Here is a 20,310-nt window from a genome sequence, read left to right as displayed (position 1 = left end):
TTACTCCCCTCCATAGTATAGGTCTTTTGTTTTTTGTTTTCCTTTTTAGGCTGTCTGCTACTGAAGCTGCTTGTTCTCACATCATTTGAAGCCACACTGAGGGGACAGTCGGGCTTCTGGAGGACTTTCTCTGAGTTTGCTCTTGAAAGAAGTATGAGGATGACATTTGGGACTTCATTAAAATAGCTTGAGAGAGAATTTTTCTTCCACCCTCTGCTGCATGACACAATATATTTACCACAGCAAAGGAATATTACTCACAAATAATCCACCGCCGCAGTCCGCCTCGCGCAGAAGCCATTTTGAATCTTAAGTAAAGTGGCGGCTTTGTGACTGATGAGTCGCTCTGTAATATATTAAATCATCTTGTCATCCTGTCTGGGTCCATCACATTTCCATAGTAGACAACATTGTGTGTCATTTATGTACAGAGTGATGTTGCACACTTAGATTACATGGAATGAAAGCTTCGATGATTGCTTTGAGCAATTTGATGAGGGTGTCTGCGGTCAGGACTAAATATAAAACGATATGTACACCCATTCAAACCAGAGAAGACTCATCTCCTTCTTTAATTCTTTATGCACCGGTTTATTTTGGGCGGTGAGTCAGTTCCTCATATGCAGAATCCACTGGAGATGTAACACTTTTTTTTCCTTTTTTCAGCTGAAAGATAAAGATTGTGTGTACGACATTCTGAAGTGAGGCGGAAACCAAACCGACTCTTTGTATAGTTCCTGGTGGCAGCGTTGCACAGTCCCTGTGCTTTACACCAGCCTTATAGTCTCCGAGGTAGCTGAGAGCCAAATGAAAGTACAATATTAGCTAGAAAATGGAGCATTATGGTAATGCGTCCTGGGCGACAACTTCAGTCGTGCAGGCTTAGATTATCTCGTAGAACTACTTTAACTCTCCATTATACCTCATGAACAACATTCATTTCACCACTGGCTGCCTACCAGGGTGGGCCATATTCTCTCCATCATTTAGTTTGTAGATGTTAGTGTTACATGCGCCAGGTGCTGGCTGACAACTAAATGAATAATGTGTCTGGAAGAGGGGGAAACTCAGTCAGGGGAAGCCCATTCCCTGGACTCTCCATTAATATCACAGTCCACTCTTTCAGGGGATACTGCTGACATTTTGCTCTCTGTGTAATGGAGACCTAACCTTTAAGCACTGTAAGGAAGAAGTCATTTTTCATAATCCGCTGTCCATTTTGGAGAATTCCCCAACTACTCCCTTCTATGCATCTGTCCTCATTTCCCTCCTATTGTTTTATATTTTTTTATTTCCTGTTAGGAATGTGCAGCAGTCATCATTTGTTTTCAGGCTTGGAAATGTGTAAAATGAAATTCCCTCCTCTGAAACTGGAACTCTATTACACTTCTCCAAAAATACAATACCCATTGCCGAATTATGTGTAATTCATGAGACAGATTTTACAGTGCAAGCCAGGCCATAGTTGATGACTTGGATGGATGATCACACTGCACATTTTGTTGTGTCCAAGTCTGCCTTAATTCCTCAAATCCAGACTCAAGTGTTAAGCCACCATAAGAAAAACCGGCAGATCCCTGGTGTCCTTCTTGAAGCTGAGCATGCTGAGAGAAAGTCATTGTTTCAGCAGCCGGTAATGATGATTAGCCACAATCTGGGGGATCGACTGCACATCGGTCAAATGCGTCGACATCCTCAAAGGGAGAGATGGCCCACTGTCCCAGCCACGCATACTGAGCAGATTGATTGTGTTTCCTGGAGAGATTTAGGGGAAATCTTTGATGTGTGCATGGTAATAATGTGGACGTTGCCATGAAATGCGAAGCAACTGGCACTGAGTTCAAGAGCTGCAGCCATTTTAACATATTCTGATAGAAATCTCAAGTTAAAGGATAATGTAGCTGTGTGAAACAAGGCACAGCTATAAATAAACATACTGATAGTGTATCATTTCATCTCTGATGACTGGCTTTAGTCTATATCTACATCACATTACTCCTTTAAGAAGAGGAGTGCATATTTTCACATTAGGGCTCTGATGTTCCCAAAAAAACATGATGATGATGATGATGACGCTGTCTGATGTGGGTTCAGTCTGTCTCTTGTCCTTTACATTGAACAAAATGGATGCTACAAGAAGACAGAGAAACACTCACTGATGTAAAGTAACACTTTTTAATTTCTATTTATTTTTTTTTAATTTTAAGCATTTGCTCTTCACTATTACCAGTGGTGTAAATTAACTAAATTAATTATTCCGAAGTACCGAACTTAAAGGAGCTTAACTTAATTAAAGTGTTTTGTTGTTTCTGGCGCCCCCTGTGGACAAAAGCGGTACAAGCACCATGCGTTGTATCTTGGTCCGCCTAGTGTTTGCATTTGTTTTGGAAGTGAATGGAAGAAAAAGCAACATATCTCAAATTTGATATTTTATGATGATGGTGAAACAAAGCAAACTTTGTTTTAGTGCCTTCTGTTATAAACAATTATATTGTTTATTTATTTTTTGCTATTGTTATTGTTTTTTGAAATATTCTGTCCTTTGGCTGCTGTGGCACACAAATTTCCCGTTTGTGGGACATTACAGGATTACTGAATCTGATTCTGATTCTTTACTCCTCAATTAACCGTCAGCACACCAACATCAAAAGGTTAATTTTAGATTTATGACTCATCCAACCTGCATACGTCAGAATCAACCTGGTGTCAGACTGAATGGATGCATTTAACGGTCTCTTATGCTCATGCAGGTCATTTAGAGGCATCAGTGTTAGACTGAGATGGTACATTTGAATTTAAAATTACTGAAGTAGTTTACTTGAGTATTTGTATTTTCTGCTACTTTATACTTTTATGCTCATTCAATTCAGATGGTAGTTATTTTTATTTTTTACTTGTACATTTAACGGCGATAATTAGTTTGCAGGTTTAGAACACAAATTATAATCAACAAATAAATTAATATGTAATATTGTAGACTAAGATAAAAATGTATTGATCCCAGAAAAGAAGCTTACAGTACCCAACAGGTAAACTACTGATGAACGCATTAAAGCAGCTGTGATTGTAATCCAATGATATAGTATGTTACTCAGAACAATTAGTATTTCTGCTTTAAGTATTTTAAGTATATTTTGATGCCAATTCTTTTGTACCTTAAGCCTCTTTTCAGCGTGGTATTGTCACTTTATGAGCACTTCTTCCACTTTTGACCGTTAGATACTCGAGAGCTGCTGATGAGGGAAATCTGGCCAGTGCATTTTTTACGGTGGCTACATGTGATCATAATGTGGTAATTGGATAGCTCATTTATTTCACTTAGGTCTAGCTGGAGGTCTCCACGCTGAAATTAATTTTGCACGGATACCTACCTTTGACATGACTGATGATTCACACAAAGCTCTCTGGTTTTGCTGTGTATATTAGGGTGAGCATGAAGACCGGTACAAAGCTCAAAATTGTTCACTTTAGTAACAGTGTTATACTGCACGTCATTTGTGCAAAGCCAGTTCTTAAAAATTCCAATGAAAGAAACACCCACTGGCACCATGCATGGAAATATTCCTCTCCTTTTGCTTTACTGGAAATAGCCTTTATTATAGAAACAATGATAGAATCCAGTAAATCAGGGAAAAGTATAGGGTGTAGTGTTGCCATCAATAATAGATTGGAAACAAGTCGGCACTGATGGAACCTGAGGCCTTTCCTTTGTGGAGGTCTTAGTGCCGTAGCGGTGCATGTGAATAATGCATGGTCCCAGATAGACTCCAGCTCCCTCTCTAGCCCTTCCACTCACTGGCAGCCTGGCTTGCAGGCTGGGGCGCCACTTTTCCCCAGCAGTGATTGGCTGTGCCTTGAGGGCAGTGGAGGAGATGGGAAATCACCTGCCCCATTTAGCCATGCTGTGCTAGCTGCCTCGGCGCCCCACTGTTTAGACCTTTGTGTCTGCTGCCGGCACTCGACGTTAGGACCTCTGGTTAACTTTAGTCGTGGATGCAGCGGCACAGAGCTGTCATTTGGATACTTATTATCGCCCCAGACTTTTTTGAAAGGTAAATCTGCTGCACAGCTGCGCTCCCAAGGTCCTTTTTCTATTTTTCACCCCTTTCTTTTTATCAGACAGTCGGCATTGTGATCATCAGTGATGCAGTGTCGCAGTTGTGCCACAATCACGGTTGCTTCTCCCTCGATGTTCCACACCCCGATCCCCCCTGCTGACCCACCCACTATCCTCCCTTTCACTGTCTTTTCTTTTTTTTTTTTTTTAAGATATTTTGAACGTTTTCTTTCACACGCTGACGTATGGTGCCGGTGTGGGGAGCACCCGCTGCATTCTCAATGATTCAGCCCTGAGAACCAAGAGGGCTCTCGGCGTCCTCTCACCCAGGGGTCTCGGTGGGGAGTCCGCTGAAGCTGGGCACCCAGTCCAGCCCCCCATGGAGTGAGAGCCTGGCCGTGGCAACACATAATCCATATTCTAAAGGCCAGCTGGACTGAGACCATGGAGCACAAGGAGAGCAAAGAGACCTAGCACCCCCGCCCACATCCCACTTCCCAGTAACTGAGTACCTCAGACAGCTTTGGCATGTCAAAACTGAAACCGGGCTGAATAGCCGTCATTTAGCAACAGCTCTTTAGTGGAAATAAGAGTCCATTTTACCCCTTTCGCTGGAGAATTAAGCATATTATGTGAAGAAGACCCTGGCCCGTTTCCCATATTGTTTACTCGGGTGAAATTTACTGCGGCATCTTTGCCAGTGTGGATACTGTTTTTCCCTCCTTCTCCCGCCCTCTTTGTTTGCACATGCCGCTGTAGTGAAAATGAGCTACTTGGCTGTAGGTGGTTGAGTATCCAGGGGGGCTTTTGTTGTAATCCTGCTTTGACAGTGGATGGATAAACGCAGACGGGTGACTGTCAGAAGGCAGGTATTTCAACAGCCTCATATTTATTCCCTGAACACACCGAACTCAAGCCCGCTACCTCTTCAGCCGCTGCTGCTTTCTCTCCCAACCCCAATTACTGTGTTCCTAACCAAGCCCTCTGTACACAATCATGCCGCACACTGTATTCCCATTGTACCCTGTTGTCAATTACAAACAACATGGTAAAACATGTGCACAAATACTGTATTGTGTTGCCCTGTTTATTGGCTCTATTGTTGGTAATCATTAACAAGCTGATGCGTGAATTTGTTGTACAATAGGATATTGCGAACACAGCTTTAACTCACCCATGTGACTGCATCTAGTTTTAATTCTGCTACCTCTCTAAGGCACACCCAGTGGGAATTATAATGAGGCCGTTTGTTATTCCCAAAAGAATAGAAATCGACATCATCTCCGAGGTGTTCTGAAATGACTAATGTAGAAATGCTTCCATCTTAAAATAGCCTGTCCTATAGCGGGTCTCGGATACCGTCTCTTCAGGATGGATGATGAATATAATAATTTGGGCCACTCAATACAAATTTCACTCAAGCCGTATGGAAGTGGGACACTCTTGGATTACAAGGACCGCAGTCCAAGCTCGTAACATATTTCCCCACTTGAGCCTACAGGCGCGACCGAACTCTTTGAGTCAATGTGGGGTTGCACTGGGGAAATGTCAAAGAAGCACTCCCTTGTTCTCAACCCCAGAGGCATCACGTTTGATGTCCACCTTCAAAGGAATCTTATCAGCGCTTTGCTGTTTTTTAGTTGTTGGTCATTAATGAAAGCTGAGTATTAGACTGCTGCACACAGATGATAATTTGTAAAAATGAATGCTCAGTTGATGGTGCAAAGATATGATGCACTGCAGCACCGTGTGACTTATTAGACTTCTCTATTGGACGTAGTTTTAATGGGTGGAGGGATGTTTTCATATGCATCATATCATTACGTGTGAGTAGGTCAATTTGGCGACTGGGATGTGTTTTTAAAATATATGGTGTATGTGTGAAAATACTGCGTTATAGATAAAATGACCACCTTGAATTTAATTTAAGACTTATGTCACAGGCAGTAGGAGATTTATTCCAACTCCCTATTTATTGACCAGCTAACATTATTACTCAGGGTGTTTAATTTCAAATTTAGTGTAATCACTCGACAGTCTAATTTTCAGTCACAAGATGGACGACGATTCTGGGATGCTGTTTCTAATGTCTTGCTCTTATAGCTACTGCTGCCCTGAATTGCAGTTTCACAGAATTTCCATCTAAGTGTCACCTTTTAAAATGGCAATAAGGCAACATCGTCGTTTACAAGTAGTATTATTATTTCCGCTCTGTTGCAAAGACAACAAGATCCTCTGTGTTTTCCTCAGAGTCACAAATAACAACAACACGGGCCAAAACGGTGAGTTCATTCAATCATTTAGTCGAAATGGATCGCCAGATAACCTTTCTTTTCCCCAGTGACCATGTGCCCAGCGGCAGACAAAATTGCATGGTGACAGCGAGGTTATAGGAACCTAATGTAAACGCAGATGCTTTCATTATTTAGTTCATAATGATACGGTGAAGCAGAAAACCTGTCTAACACTTGACAGTTTAAGGGATTCAGACCAGATATTATTTTTGCATTATGTGGTCAATAGACTCACAAATTGCCACTGTTGTTAGACGGCACCGGTTATTTGGCCATTCCACAGAATGAACAGGGAGTCATTATCCATCTTTAAATAATTAATCGCCTTCTTTGGAGCCAGAAGTGACCATATTTGGATTATAGAGGGTGGAGCTGGGGAGGATATCCAGATTGGATGTGACTGAATGTCCTGCTGTGTTAGAGACATGTCAATCACAAGGTAGCCACGCCTTAAAGCGACCTAAAAGCTTTATTGTTTATTTTACTGAGTGGCACTATAATTTACAAAATGAAAATCACGATCATGAAGACTTGAAACTAGCAATTAAGACCATAAACTCGTTATGAAATGATGTACTGAGGAAAAAATGAGAAGTAGGGTCATTCCCTCATAAGCTTACATACAAACTATTCTTCTTTTTGAAACCAGTGGAGTCGCCCCCTCCTGGCCGTTAGAAAGACTGCAGGTTGTCGTCAGGGTTATCTAGGAGAAATAAGTGGACATTTAGAAGGCAGGGACTCTCTGCTGAGAAAAGCTGTCCAGTTGCATTATGGGAAATGTAGGATTGAGTGTTTTTTGTAATCTGTCTCTTTTGTGTCCCCTCACTTCGTGGGAATGCACATTTTAATCACTGGAGTGCTCATTTAAGCTCGGTTATGGGAATGTGTGCTCAGCTAAGTAAATTCAAGCTAATATTTTCCTGGACTCGTGGCTGAAACGAGGCTCTTAATCCCATCCGTCAATGTTGAAAGTACTCGCTCACAGCTCATCTCAGGACCTCCAGGTAAACAAAGTCCGGTCTGTTCTTTTGTGAGCGGCTAATTTTATGAAATGTGCAGCGCTGGAAGTGACCTGACTTAATGCTTTCACAGGGTGCAAGAGGATCACCTTAGCTGATATTCTACGATGATTGCAGTGTCTTCATTTATTATATCTACGATCTATAGAGGCTCACAGTAATATAGTACTTGAACTACTATTTATATGCCCTTTTATTTAGCCTACATTAAAGAAATATCCAGCACTTCTCCTGAGAATCTAATGAGGACGTGGACGTTTCTCGTTTACAGACGTCTGAGTGAAATAAGCTATTTTCTTTTGATTAGCAGCTGCCTCTTCAGAGCTGTCAAATATTTTGCCTTCCTTTCAAAATGCTGTCAACAGTAAACAAACTGACGCCGACGATCGAGCAAACAAGAGGAGATCAAAACAAGGACCGGGTAGCTTTAGTTTTCATCCCCCGGCGACAGAGACCTCACACAATTAATGCATTATTTCTGGTGCACTCGTTGCCTCGATTGTTCAAACTCATCTGTGATCATATTAGCAGATCATGTACGGTCGTGATTCTAGATTGTGAGTGTGTTTTTTTCTCTATACCGCTTTAATCCACGGCACGATGCATCGCATATTCTGGGGTTTTCTGATGAGTTTAGGATGTAATGAAATATTGAAAATAGCCCAACAGAAACAGAAAATTCATTATGAATGTCAGCAAAACAAAGCTAAATCATAGATTGTATTTTAATGTGATTAATCAAATGGTGAAGGAGAAGGAGAGCCATTTCGAAGTGACACTTTGAGGTCTGCCCGCAGTAACAAAGTGACACACTCCCCCTCATGAATTCACATCAAGGTTTTATGTCAAAGCCTGTCACCCAGCTCGATAATCTTTTGGATACCATTCCTAATATTTGTGTTTTTAACCGGTGGCAGCCCCTCCCTCCCTCCCCTTCCTCCTTTCTTCTCCCGCTACTTATTTTGAGGGGTAAACACACACGCAAAGCTCCTCAGCCTATCATCTGTGACCGCCGCTACAGCCAGACAGCGTAACACGATCCATGATAGAGTGGTGCAAATCGCCCAGTGCTTTCGTCTACCATCTCGCACGAGGAGGGGGAGAGGAGAAGCCCGTGAGATAGGTTGAGTAAAAAAAAAAAAAAAAAAAGGGAAGGAAAGAAGAAAGAGGAGGAGGTGGAGAGCTGCTGGAGAGTGCGGCAGCGGTGGCTGGCAACTAGAACGATGCTGGTGTGACTTTCCGGTCCACTAGGTTTTAACCCTTTTGACATCGCTTGAGTGCCATCCATGTGTCAGTGCGATAGTGTTCTCGTGCAGTCTGAGGCTCGCGCAGCTACACTGGGAAGAGGAGGAGATCTGGAACGTTTGTAAATCCAATACAAAGCAGCATCGCAGCCTGAGAAGTGGACCTTGATACAGTGAAGCCTCAGTGGGGGATTGCTACAGGCATTCTTTAAGGTAACACACCAACTTCTTTCTAATCCTTTTATAATGAGCTTTGAAAAAAAAGCACAAATTCAAATCTAGGTTACCAGTCTGTGGATTTTACAGTATTTTCTCAGTGCCGTTTTCCTTTTTTTTTTTTTTTTTGGGGGGGTGCTGGACATCTGTGCTGACAAATCTGGAGTTGAGCATGAATTGCATCTGTCAACAACTTGGATGTGGCGAAATAATGTTTAATGCAATACAAAGGCAGTGTACCAGCAGCTCCCAGGCCTTATTGTTACTGCAGAAAGCCACAGTCTATTGTATTCCTTTCAATTCCCTTGTGGATCTTCTTCTCCTTATGAGGGGGCGGCGTGTGTTGCGTTTAAAATGGTACTGCAGCCCTAACACGTGTAAACTGATAATTCAGTATCTTCCACTTGCCCAAAATCCACGTCCACAGGCTGGGAAATATTGACAGGAAGGAGCAAGTGAGGGCTCGTACTGGACGTCAGCAGGGTCAAGTCGCTTTACGGTCACCCAGAAACATTTTCAGTGAGTTGTTCGCTGGTGAATTCCATTTCTTTTTTACGTGAACACACAGTAATGGCATAATGATTATAGTTTCTGCCACGTCATCAGAAGCACTGCTTGATTATGTGGGACAAATGGATGAAAGGGGTTTTAATATTGTATGAAATACAATATTGGTCTGTATCGCCTTAAGCTTTCTAAACTGCATCAGCGCGATAAGACACTCCGCTTGTGTTCCTTGGCTCATGCTCCACGAGAAACTGCAGCTCTTTTTAGAAACCTCACATATCCAATATTTAACGAGACATCTGCGAAGTACTATGGGTAATGCATTCAAACAGGGTACCCTAGGTGTTGCTTTTGGGGTGCTGACTTGCCTTCTGATTAATCATTTCGGGCTGACATCACAGGCCTGGAGACAGAGATGGATTGAAGTGCTTAGCAGACCAATAGCTACAAAGACAAAGAGTAATTGGCGAGTGGCTCGTGGTGGCCAATGTAAGCAGAGCAGATGCATCAACACTGGAATAAGTCTGAGTTCTGCAAAGGGTCACGCAGTGGCAGTCACACATACATTTATAGGCGACAGGTAAATACGAGCAGGTAAATGCAATGAGCCTTTCCTCCGCGGGCGTCGCATCTTATGAGGCATCACAATGAATTATTCTGCGGGCCATGAGGTGAGTCGCGGAGCACGGCAGGTATATATTTAGCTGCCTGAAAGAGTTGGGAATGATTAATTATCTACTGCATTTATTTGTGCATTTTAACATCCATCAGTAGTATAATTATAAAGCTGCAGTCCCATGATGGTGTTAGTCTAGCTGGGTTTTGGCTATGTTTGCCTGTGCAGCATGCAGCATGTAGGGGTAATTGAGGGGGTGGGCGTGCAGCTGAGGAGGTGGGTGTATTGTGATCTAGCCATCTTTATATGTCAGTGGTAATTACATTGAAAAAGTGGGTTTGTGTCCCTGGGGAAGGCTGCGAATGGTATATAAAACATGCTGAGTGGTATATGCCAGATGAGAGGTGAAGTTTTAATGAAGCACGTGTGCAATCTGAATGGGAATAACAACTTTGATATCATAAATCATAATGCACTGATGGACCATCAATACTTTGCACGGGATTGCTTTGTTTCATGGTTCTCTCTGCGGACCGGAGCTGCTCGGCATTCACATTAACAGCAAGGTCTGTGCAATTTTTGTTTTAATTTTCTTATCTCATGTTTCACCAGGCAGCTCTGCCAATCTTATTCTCCTCTTAGTCTTACTGGCAAACACATGTCAGGACTTCAGGGACGGCGAGATGCTTAGCCAACAAAGGCTATTGTGTATTATGATGTGGTTTCTCAATGAACTGTTCCATAATTTATGTAATGAAAGGATGAACTGTTGTTTAATTTATGTAATGTCTGAATGAGGACTATTTGGATCGGTTTATTGGGCAGTGCTGTATCTCTCCATGTGGACCTTTGAGTTTATGTTCTGTACTTTTCATATCCAGTTATGAAGTACATCAGCAGCTTAAACTCCCAAAACTAAAACATCAGCAGAAATGACTCAAAATACTTTTTTTCTTGTTTATTTTTAATCCCCAAAATCCCATTAATTCACCAATCGCTGTATTTTCTGTAGAGACGGACACAACATGTTCTCCAGCAGAGAGGAAACGGGTCTATTTTAGTGTTTTCAACCACAATTTCAGATTTTTCATAAAGAAGTCTCTGCATTCAAATCCTGTCACAAAACATATGGATAGATGGATGGATAGCCTATATACATACATATCCATGCATGAATACATACATAAAAACTGTGCATGAATACATACATACTGTTAATGCACACAGCACACACTTTCCATTCAGCCTACAACTGACATTCATTATATATGCAGGTAGATCGTTGCACGATTGATTAATAGGCAGAAAACCACCTCGTGTCTGCCTCCTCAAAAGACAAAGCTGACATTATTTTTTCCATAAACTATCTTATCCACATCTGAAATAATCTTAATAAGGTTTTTGGAAGGCAGCGAGTGTGAAATTGTCCACAGAGTGATGTCATCTGGGAGACACTGAACCCTTGTTTTTAATTAAAACTCAAATAATGTGAAGGAGAAATCAGCGCACCTGAAAGCTCCAACAAGTGTCTGTCGGGAAAAGTCGATTAAAATATGAAGTGCAATCACGGCGGAGAATGTAAATGTGATAAAATTGGTCGATTATTGAGAATTGTAAGATAGAGATAGAAAATACAGATTTAATACCGTTGATTCTTTTGTACGACTGGTTCATCTTGAATAGTATTGACACAAATGTTGGCATGATGAGGTTTAAACATGGTGAAAAATCCATCATGCAAAAGCTGCTTTCTGCTATTGAAGTTTTTTTTGTTCACCTTGTCAAACACTCGACTAAATTCAAGCAGAAGGCTGATTTCCCTTCATGTGTAAAACGTGAAGGTTGGAATGCAGCGACTGCAGCTGCTCACTGCTCAGAACAAATTCGAAAATTGAAAAATGGAGAAAGAAATAAATGTGTCGGCAGATGGAATTACATCGAGTATAAAGATCGTATTGATTTAAAAAGTGACAGTGTCTCGGTAGATGTTAAAATGCCACAGTTAAAGACGGGAACACAAATTGGAAATACAAAGAGTGGCATCAAACAACTAACGACTTGTTTTTGACAGAGTAAAATCGTGGAGAAGCACATTTGTCTCACAGTTCCATTGTCAGCGGAGTGGGAAGTATTTGTGTCCTGTAGCTAAGAGAGCAGCGAGACCACACTGTAAAAGTTACTCCGCTGCAAAAAGTCCTGCTGGTCTTTAAGTCAAAGTATGTAAGTATTATGAGCAAAATGTACATAGAACATTGGAATTGGAATTGGAAATAATGTATATGCACAGAACTCGAGTAAACATGCTTAGTTACATCCTGTCCATTGTTAAAACATCTTAAACTACAGGAACGCATTTAGATATAATTTGTAACGTATTTGATCCTGACTGGTTCATACACAAGATGTCTGAATCCTAAATCTGTAAGATAAAGTTGGTTTTGACCATCTCTGCTGGTCCGTCTCATATTTTGTCTCAACGGCCCGACTTGGTTAAAGTTTACGTTGAACTCTGTGGTCTGCTCCCATGTCGACCCACAGGAGGAACTGACATGTGAAGGTTCTGCATGTTTTATATTTGACCTTTCTTGTAGCTTCACATTCGGTGTATTCAGTGTTTGCTCAGGGTGGCAGCATTATTAAAGAAAATCTCAAAAACTTTCTCCAAACCAGAGATATTTAAAGGTATTTTTAAGACGTGTGTGTCTGTGCTGTGCTCCTGTGTGTGGTTTCTCTCGTTACAGTGACCAGAATTCATAATTTAATGATCGTCCCCACCTCATGTAATGGTGCTGGGGAAGGGCCGGAGCCCCCTGTTCCTCCGCTGTTTACAGTGGACATTTACGGGTATCATTATCCAAACAGTGATGCCAGTGGGTGGCTACCAGAGCTGGAGGTGAAATAAGCCATTTAGCTGCTTTATGATAGCAATCCCCAGCCCTCGCTGTTTTCACATCCAGGGTCAAAGCTTAGCAGCCATCTAATCTCCCTCAGTCTCACAGCTTTCATTAGCACGGCACTTGATCAATCAGCACTGCTGCGAGTGCCAAAGTTTGACGCATTTTTGGATGAAAGCACATAACCATAATATATGTTTCGATGGTCATTGCTGTTTGCAGGTTGCCCTCACGTTTGATTTAATTGACATTTGATATGAATTTGGATAGGCGCGCTGCACGGTGACATTACTGTGACATTATGATAATAGTTTGGCTGCAGACACAGTTAAAGAAGGCTGTGAGACATTCTCCACACAGGGAAAGTAAAAAACTTTTCACGCTGTCTGACATGTTCCCCTCTGAGATTAAAATCTTTGAAGCCTCGTCGTCAGAAGAAAATGCAGCCAGCCAGTGTTTGAGCGAACCATGGAAACATCGAACTGTTTGTCCCATGTACCATAAAGACATGTTTAGGATACTTGTCACACAATGTTTGAGTTGTTTTGCACATGGTGAGTTCAGCCTTGGCATTAAACCGTTAATAACCACGAGCTTGTTTGTGTTTCTATCCAAAGCTCTCCGGTTATGGTAAGCAGCCATTTAGCTTGTTAGCATTTTCATAATAACAACCCCCAAGATAACAAATCCATGTCTGTCTGCATCCGGTGAGTCAGACTCGGCTAGACTAAACGTATATGATGTCATACACATGGACTTAAGTGTTTCATATAGAGTACGACTGAAAGACTCGCGTTCTCCCTTTTAGTGTCTTTCCTGTCATAATTGGCTGAGATCTCAGAAGGCAGTTCATAGGTTTCATCTGCCAAATGCCAGGCCTGTCATCACGTCTGGATACAATAGGACACGTCAGAAATCCTTGGCCCCTCCTTTCGTCCGCCTTCACATCTTCCATAATCAGGGGCAGTGAATGGGAACAGAGGCAAAGAGGAGCTTTTTATCCCTCAATAAAGGGCCACTTAGGCAGATAGTTCTCCCCAGACTCATCAGCTTTGGTCTTTTTTTTTTTTTTTTTTTCCCGGCACCACATGAAGGAATTTGTGGAAGAGGGCAAACATTCCATCTAATTAAGGATACCTTTCACATAAGCTCACCTCTCTCCCTCGTAATTTCTCTCTTCGCCCGTCTGTCCGGCCTCTCTCTCTCTTTCTCTCTCTCCCCCCTGCCTCCCTCTACCTTTTTCTCCTTCTCTGTCTTCCCTCTTTCTTATCATCCATCATAGGAAGCCCAAAGGTGCCCTTCACAGTTACTGTACCTTTTTGGTTAGCTCTTGATGCCTTTTGAAATCGTTGGCTTAGCCGCGCTTTGATGTTGCCTTCAAATAGATACCGAGCAAAACTTTGAAGTCACGACCTAGATGTGGCCGAGAATGTCGAACCAGCGCGGTAAACCAGCAGTTCACTAAATTTCTTGTTTGCAAACGTCGAGTGCTTGCGCGTCGTTAACGCGCGGCGCTGCGCGATTGGAGTGGCGGCGTCGATCTGAATGGGTTTTTCAGGAATCAGCATTATTTGTTTTGAAAAGTGAAGGGGAGCGAACGAGTGCTCTGTCTGACTTTGTTCTATTTCTGGGGATGGCTGCTGGAGGATTACTGCAAGTGGCAGAGTATTCATTATTTAGATGGCAGTAGCGGAGTCGGGGAACGGGTGGTTTCATAAACCACTTGACTGTGACATGTGTGCTGCTATACTAGACGGAAAGACTCTTAAAAAAAAAAAAAAAAGTTTCTCTCCCAGTGTTTTTCTCCCAGTGAGGACACTTGTAGCACTCTGCCACAGACTGCTGAGACAGTCAACACTAACTGGAACTGATGGAGCAAACTCAGATTGATGGAGTTAATGGATGAAATCGTAGCGAGCGCGCCGGGATCGCTCTCCATATAGGCTTTGAAAGTCATGAAGCGTTCATCGCCGCTGTTTCATGGTGCATGTCAGATGTGGCATTATAGTTTTAAATACAGCATCTTTTGCTGCTCGTTATTACATCCACAGCAACGCAGTTGAATATCAGCGGCAGAAGATCCTTTGTCGAGGCCGGCTGATTATGAAATAATGGCAGTTTTATCTCCATGCCTGGTTTTGTATTTGTGAGAAGTAGAAGAATCAAAGATTACCATTTCTTAAAAAAAGAAAAAAAAAAAGAAAGGAAAAAAGATTTTTTTTTTTAGAAATGGCTTGGGAGAAAAACATTTGAATCTGAAATGAGAAAGCTGTGACAGTTGGGGCAAAATAACAGAGCTGCCACCATTTGCCAATGTGGTCGGGACACCAGCACGGCATTTTTCTCCCAGTAGCATCTCTATCGGCTTGAAGTGTTTACCCTGACAGTTCTCTGCCCGGACACAGAGGGTCCCGCCACTGTGATTAATGCACTGCCATGCCGCCATGGTAGAGGATGTCTCTCGGCGGTCTCCTTCCCCTTTCCAGTACTCCTCCCTGATATTTCACTAATGTGACTCGACAATGAAGAGATTGATAGTGATCATTATGCTGCTCTCAAAGAGTAATGTCACTCCCCAGCATGATCCAGCCAGCTTCTAATTCAGCTACTGCTGTGGGTAGCATCCGAGCAGTGGCGGCGCATGTTGTTACAGTACATACGAGTGGCCTCAGCTGTGTTTGGTTAAACCAGAACCGGTGACATTTCTGAATTGCCTCCTCCTGCTGTTATCACCAACTCCTGGAGCACCGTGTGCATATTCATTGTCGACTCGACACGGGACGTATTATCACGCCAAACAAGGGAATCAGCCTCTCACCTCAGCACTTTGCAAGCTATATCACCGTTTCCCCAGTACTCCCTGTACAAATAAAGGTGCGAGGGTCATTCATTTGTTTTCTCCAGCTCCAAGTCCTTACAGCTAGGTTGATTTGTTTATCTGTATGTGTTTAGCCCCTGGCCCCAATCTTCTGAGAGAGGGAGGGAGGAAGGGAGGGAGAGATAAAGAGAGAGAGAGAGGAAAATAGAGAAAAAGAGAGGGAAAGAGAGAGAGAGAGAGAGAGAGAGAGAGAGAGGGATTTAGCATTTAAATTGGTTGATCCACCGCACGTTTGCTAAACCTGTTTTTAAAAGCATTACATTGATGAAAAGCAGACGCTAATCCCTGCGGGTGTGCGACCTTATCTGACTAAACACCTGACAATGAGATTCTATTGTCACTCTGGGAACACAAAGACTCTCGGTAAACGTATCTTGCCGTAGTTATTGACCTCCCGTGCCGCGCGCGCTGCTGTAGCCGCGGGTTAGCTCGCAACAGGTATGATTTACAGCGGGAAGTCCACTGTTGTTTCCGACCGCGAGGCACCAGCGACACGGGATACTTCAAAGTCTTTCTAACTCCTTCCTCCTCTGGAAAGTTGCTCACCCGCTGTTAGCCTCGTCCGCCAAGCGCTGCCTACAGTAAGTCCTCCATGTCAGACGGCATCCAGGCCTGACTGAGGAGGTCACGTTAGCATACTAGCCATCAGAGCTAATCCCAGAATCTCCTGTATGCATTTCTCTTCTGCTTATAGTCACATTTACTGATCCTCAAGTTTCACACTTCCCGTGGTATACTCAGCCAGACGAGACATTTTGTCAATACTGTTGCCTATGAATATGTAGGAGACAAAGTGGCCTTCACCTGGACGTGGCAGATGTGATTTCTAACTAAATCATAGGGATTACATTATTGACAGTGTCTTGAATAAACATCAGGATGAGGTCAAAATTCATTGTCTTTCATTATTTGAACAGCGTCTGGAGCATGTTGAGGTTCCAAAGCAAGCAGAGCATATCTCACTCGTGCTGAAAGATTATTTTACGTGTCGACATTATCATAATTCAACGTTAAACAGCAGATCTTGATACAATATTAGCGCCGGCACGGGGGGGTTACTGTTGTGTGATTAGCCGAGGTATCAGATTGTGTCCAGCATCACAGATCGGCTGTGAAGAGAATCTATTGACTGCCTGTGCTGCACGTTGGTCCAGATTTGTTATCGTCTCGGCTGCTGCAACATTTCCTCGGCTTCTTTCGAATGACTCGGATGTATCCTGTCGTGATACGGCTGGCTATACTGGGATGGAAATTCCAGAGGTCAAGGAAAGAAAGATGTTATCGAGACACACGAGGGAAGCGTATGCAAGTGGTGACAGTCTTTTGTGAGTTATGGCTGAAATATGATGCTGGGAACAAGTGTGACTGCAGACTGTGGGCACCAACTGTGGGTTTTCTGCTGTATCAATATGCCTTGTGCTATTTAATCTGGTCAGGGGTAAAGAATATACAGTGCAGTCATACAATATTAATCCTAGTCAGGAAACTTAACCAGCTGCTGCCTTTTTATAAACTGACAACTTATGGTTTCACTAAGCCATATGCCGCCTGCTGCCGCCTTTTCTCTCAGATTTCCCTTCTCAGCTTCCATTGTCAGTCTCGTCTTGGCTTTTTTTATGATCCTAATTCTGATGGATGTATTCCAGTGTGAAATGAGTTAGCCGGGTGTGAACGTGGACCATCCTTTGCCTCCTACTGCTGCCATTTGGTGAGCGGGAGGAAAAGCACAGGGACCATCAGAGGAGACATGAGAAAGCTTGTGTGTTGACGACGCACATCCCTTATCTAATTGGGGCAAAGCAAACATGATTAGGCCCAATCTGAAGGACGATCAGTGTCTTCCACCGCAGAGACGCCTCACAGTCATGCACGTCGTGCTGCCTCGTGCTGCTGAGAGGCAGACCAGCACAGTTTGACGACGGTATCGTGCTGTTTTAACAGAAAAATGTGACTGTAAAATACATTTTTTTTCATCCTTATATCTAAACAAAAATGGGAAAAAAATGCTTTTGAATTGCGTTCAAAAACAGCACATAAAGCTCACCCCCCATGATGAAAATATGTTACAAGTTTAGGCAGCTGAAACATTTTGGTGGTAAGTTATGGAAAAATCTCCATCACGGCCTCTGGAAATAAACATTAATCCTGCTCTCGACTGTCAAAGTCACTTTGTTCGCTCGGATATCAACACTGATCTCTGCTTTGGTACAACATGTACACATAAACTCTTGACTCTCATTTTTTCTTTTCACCTGAGGCTAATGTTACCAGGATGTCCAGGGATCATTTGATTTTTATCATGTGTGAACTGTAGGCGGGAAAAAATGAGTGTGCAGTTCACCTACAGTATCATTACTGGTTGATAAGAGAGACTCCCCTGGTGTTGTAAAATGTGAGGTAAGCTCTCAACCCTCAGCAGTGAAATTAGATGAAAAACATTTCCAGTTTTTGTCAGAACTTGTCAGCGGTTGTTTGGTTTCCCCAGCTAAAACGGACGCTGTGAAATCTTGACCTTTGTTCAGTTCTATCTGGGGCATCTGAGATTTCATCAGGTTTCATTATCCTTTGTGAAGGTGTTGTGCAACTGTGTGAGCGGTTCAGGGATAATTCATTCATTTTACTGCCGTGGAAATTGTTCAAATAAGCTTTGCTTTACACAGGTGTCGGGTAATTAAAAAGTCCAGGTGCATCCCAGACAAAATGTCTTTTCTTTCTGTCATACTGTACCATTTTTTCCACATAATCAAGCAACAGTGATGAATGCCATTTCAATTTGCAATCATGAGGCACAATGTCTGATAATCATTCTTGATTTCTAAGCCCAAGGTGAGCAATAAGCAAGCTGCTCACTGTTGAACATTTCCTCTCTTTCAGTCGAGTCATGACAAATTCACATCATGTTCCGAGCTGCACAGAACCAAATTTGATGCAGTTCAGATGTAGAGGCGTGAGAGAGGTGCTAATTGATGCCTGCTGTGGCATGAAACACAAATTGCATAGTTTACAAGTACAGCAACCAAACTGCAGATATGCACAGCCGTGTGGAGTCACATGAAGAGGCTAAATGGAGAATATGCAGAGAGGAGGTATAATGGATGCTGTCGACACACGACTTCTACCTGTTCCCTGCAATTCTGTTGCTCTTACCACGTTAACACCATTTACCCACTCACACATTATAATGTCGCACGCACAAACACACACTTACCAAAGCTAATTCATCTGCGTAAGTGTATCTACATGTCGGAGGATTTCTGGGAAAAAAAATAGATACATTTAAATGTGCTGACGCTGAGACGCAGATTTAGTTCCATTAGAGAGTTAAAACTTTCCTCATCAGGTTTGTTAGTATCCTCTGCATATACTCATCAGAGCCATTAAATAGCCATGATTGCATTTGCAGCCATTAGCCTAAATGATGTTTTTTGCTACTTATGCTATTAGCTGCAGTAAAAAATACATTTTGCATATCAAGCATTGAGTTGATGTTCTTCCAGCGTCAGTCACAATAAGTAAGCATGTTTCAATCCGGCGTCTTGGACAGTAAAACGATTAAGCTGTTGTAGGAATTGAACTTTTCACCTTCGTCGGAGAGGATTCCTAATGTACCGTCATCTGCGGGAAACGGTTATCAGTCTGCTGTGTGTCTGCATGATGAAGTTGTTCTCCCCGGTCTCTTTCATTTCCATAAATATTCAGGATATTTATCTTGTGCTTTTAAAAAAAATAGCAGGTTTATGATGCTCTCTCTTAGCGAGCAGTAAGCAGGCTGAGAGATGCACAGCCAAACGTTGCCTCTGTCTTTCTTTCTCATTCTGTGCAGCCCATTTCAGAAGAAAGGATGCAGACACGGTGCCATTATTTGGGGGTTTTGCTAGAAAGTGTTGTTTTGAACCCAAAGTTCACCTGTCAAACCTTTAGAAGAGATAGACATGTACATTTATTTTTAGAAATTAGCCAAACTGTTGAGAGCAGAATTTGCTATTTGCAAGAATTCTGTTTCCTTTACATGAACAAAGTGTCTTTACTTTGGAATTAACAGATTCTCGTTGTGAGTTGATCTGTGCTGATCAAGAAAGTTCTTGTCAGCCATGTTTGTGTTAAGGCTCTTGCAAATGCAGCGTTGCATAACTGGACCACAACTCGGTCCAGACTGAAATAGCTCAACAGCTGCTCAACGTTCAACCTTTAACCTTCAAATTCTGAGTTAATTTTCTCAACAAATTTCCATTGTGTTTGGTTGTGCTTTTTGTTTACTGTTAAGTACCAAATGTTACTATGCTAATATTCTAAATGAACATGGTAAACCTCCTAAACAGCAGCATGTTAGCATAGTCATGTAAGCATGTTAGCATTCAAGCCCAAAGCAGTGCTGTCTTACAGAACCAACAGCGAGACTGTAGAATAGAGCAGGATGTGCTAAAGTTAAACCACAGTGAGGTTCGATTTGGTCGACTAGGTGTTCCTAGAGAAAGAAAATGGATTTCATTTAAAAAATAAAGTACATTATAAATTGTTATTTATGCTGCTTTATTTTTTGTGGGATAAAAATGCTCTGTAATTATTTAAGATCCCTAATTATTAG

General features: G+C 42.3%; 1 protein-coding gene across 5 annotated transcripts in view; it reads left to right on the top strand.

Moving 5' to 3' along the window:
- Positions 1–20,310, top strand: part of si:dkey-237h12.3 (teneurin-3) — a 209,101-nt gene that overhangs the window by 88,514 nt on the left and 100,277 nt on the right. The window contains exon 1 of one of the 5 annotated variants that reach the window (XM_037076957.1): positions 8,489–8,827. The exons of the other annotated variants lie outside the window; for them this stretch is intronic. The gene's annotated coding sequence lies outside the window, so the exon portion shown is untranslated. Of the gene's footprint in view, positions 1–8,488; positions 8,828–20,310 lie in introns of those variants that run through there. 5 annotated transcript variants of the gene reach the window in all.

This window comes from Acanthopagrus latus, chromosome 18, assembly GCF_904848185.1.
Source record: "Acanthopagrus latus isolate v.2019 chromosome 18, fAcaLat1.1, whole genome shotgun sequence".
Classification (NCBI taxonomy): Eukaryota; Metazoa; Chordata; class Actinopteri; order Spariformes; family Sparidae; genus Acanthopagrus; species Acanthopagrus latus.
Note: the sequence above shows the minus strand (reverse complement) of the source record. Positions and strands in the feature narration are given on the sequence as shown.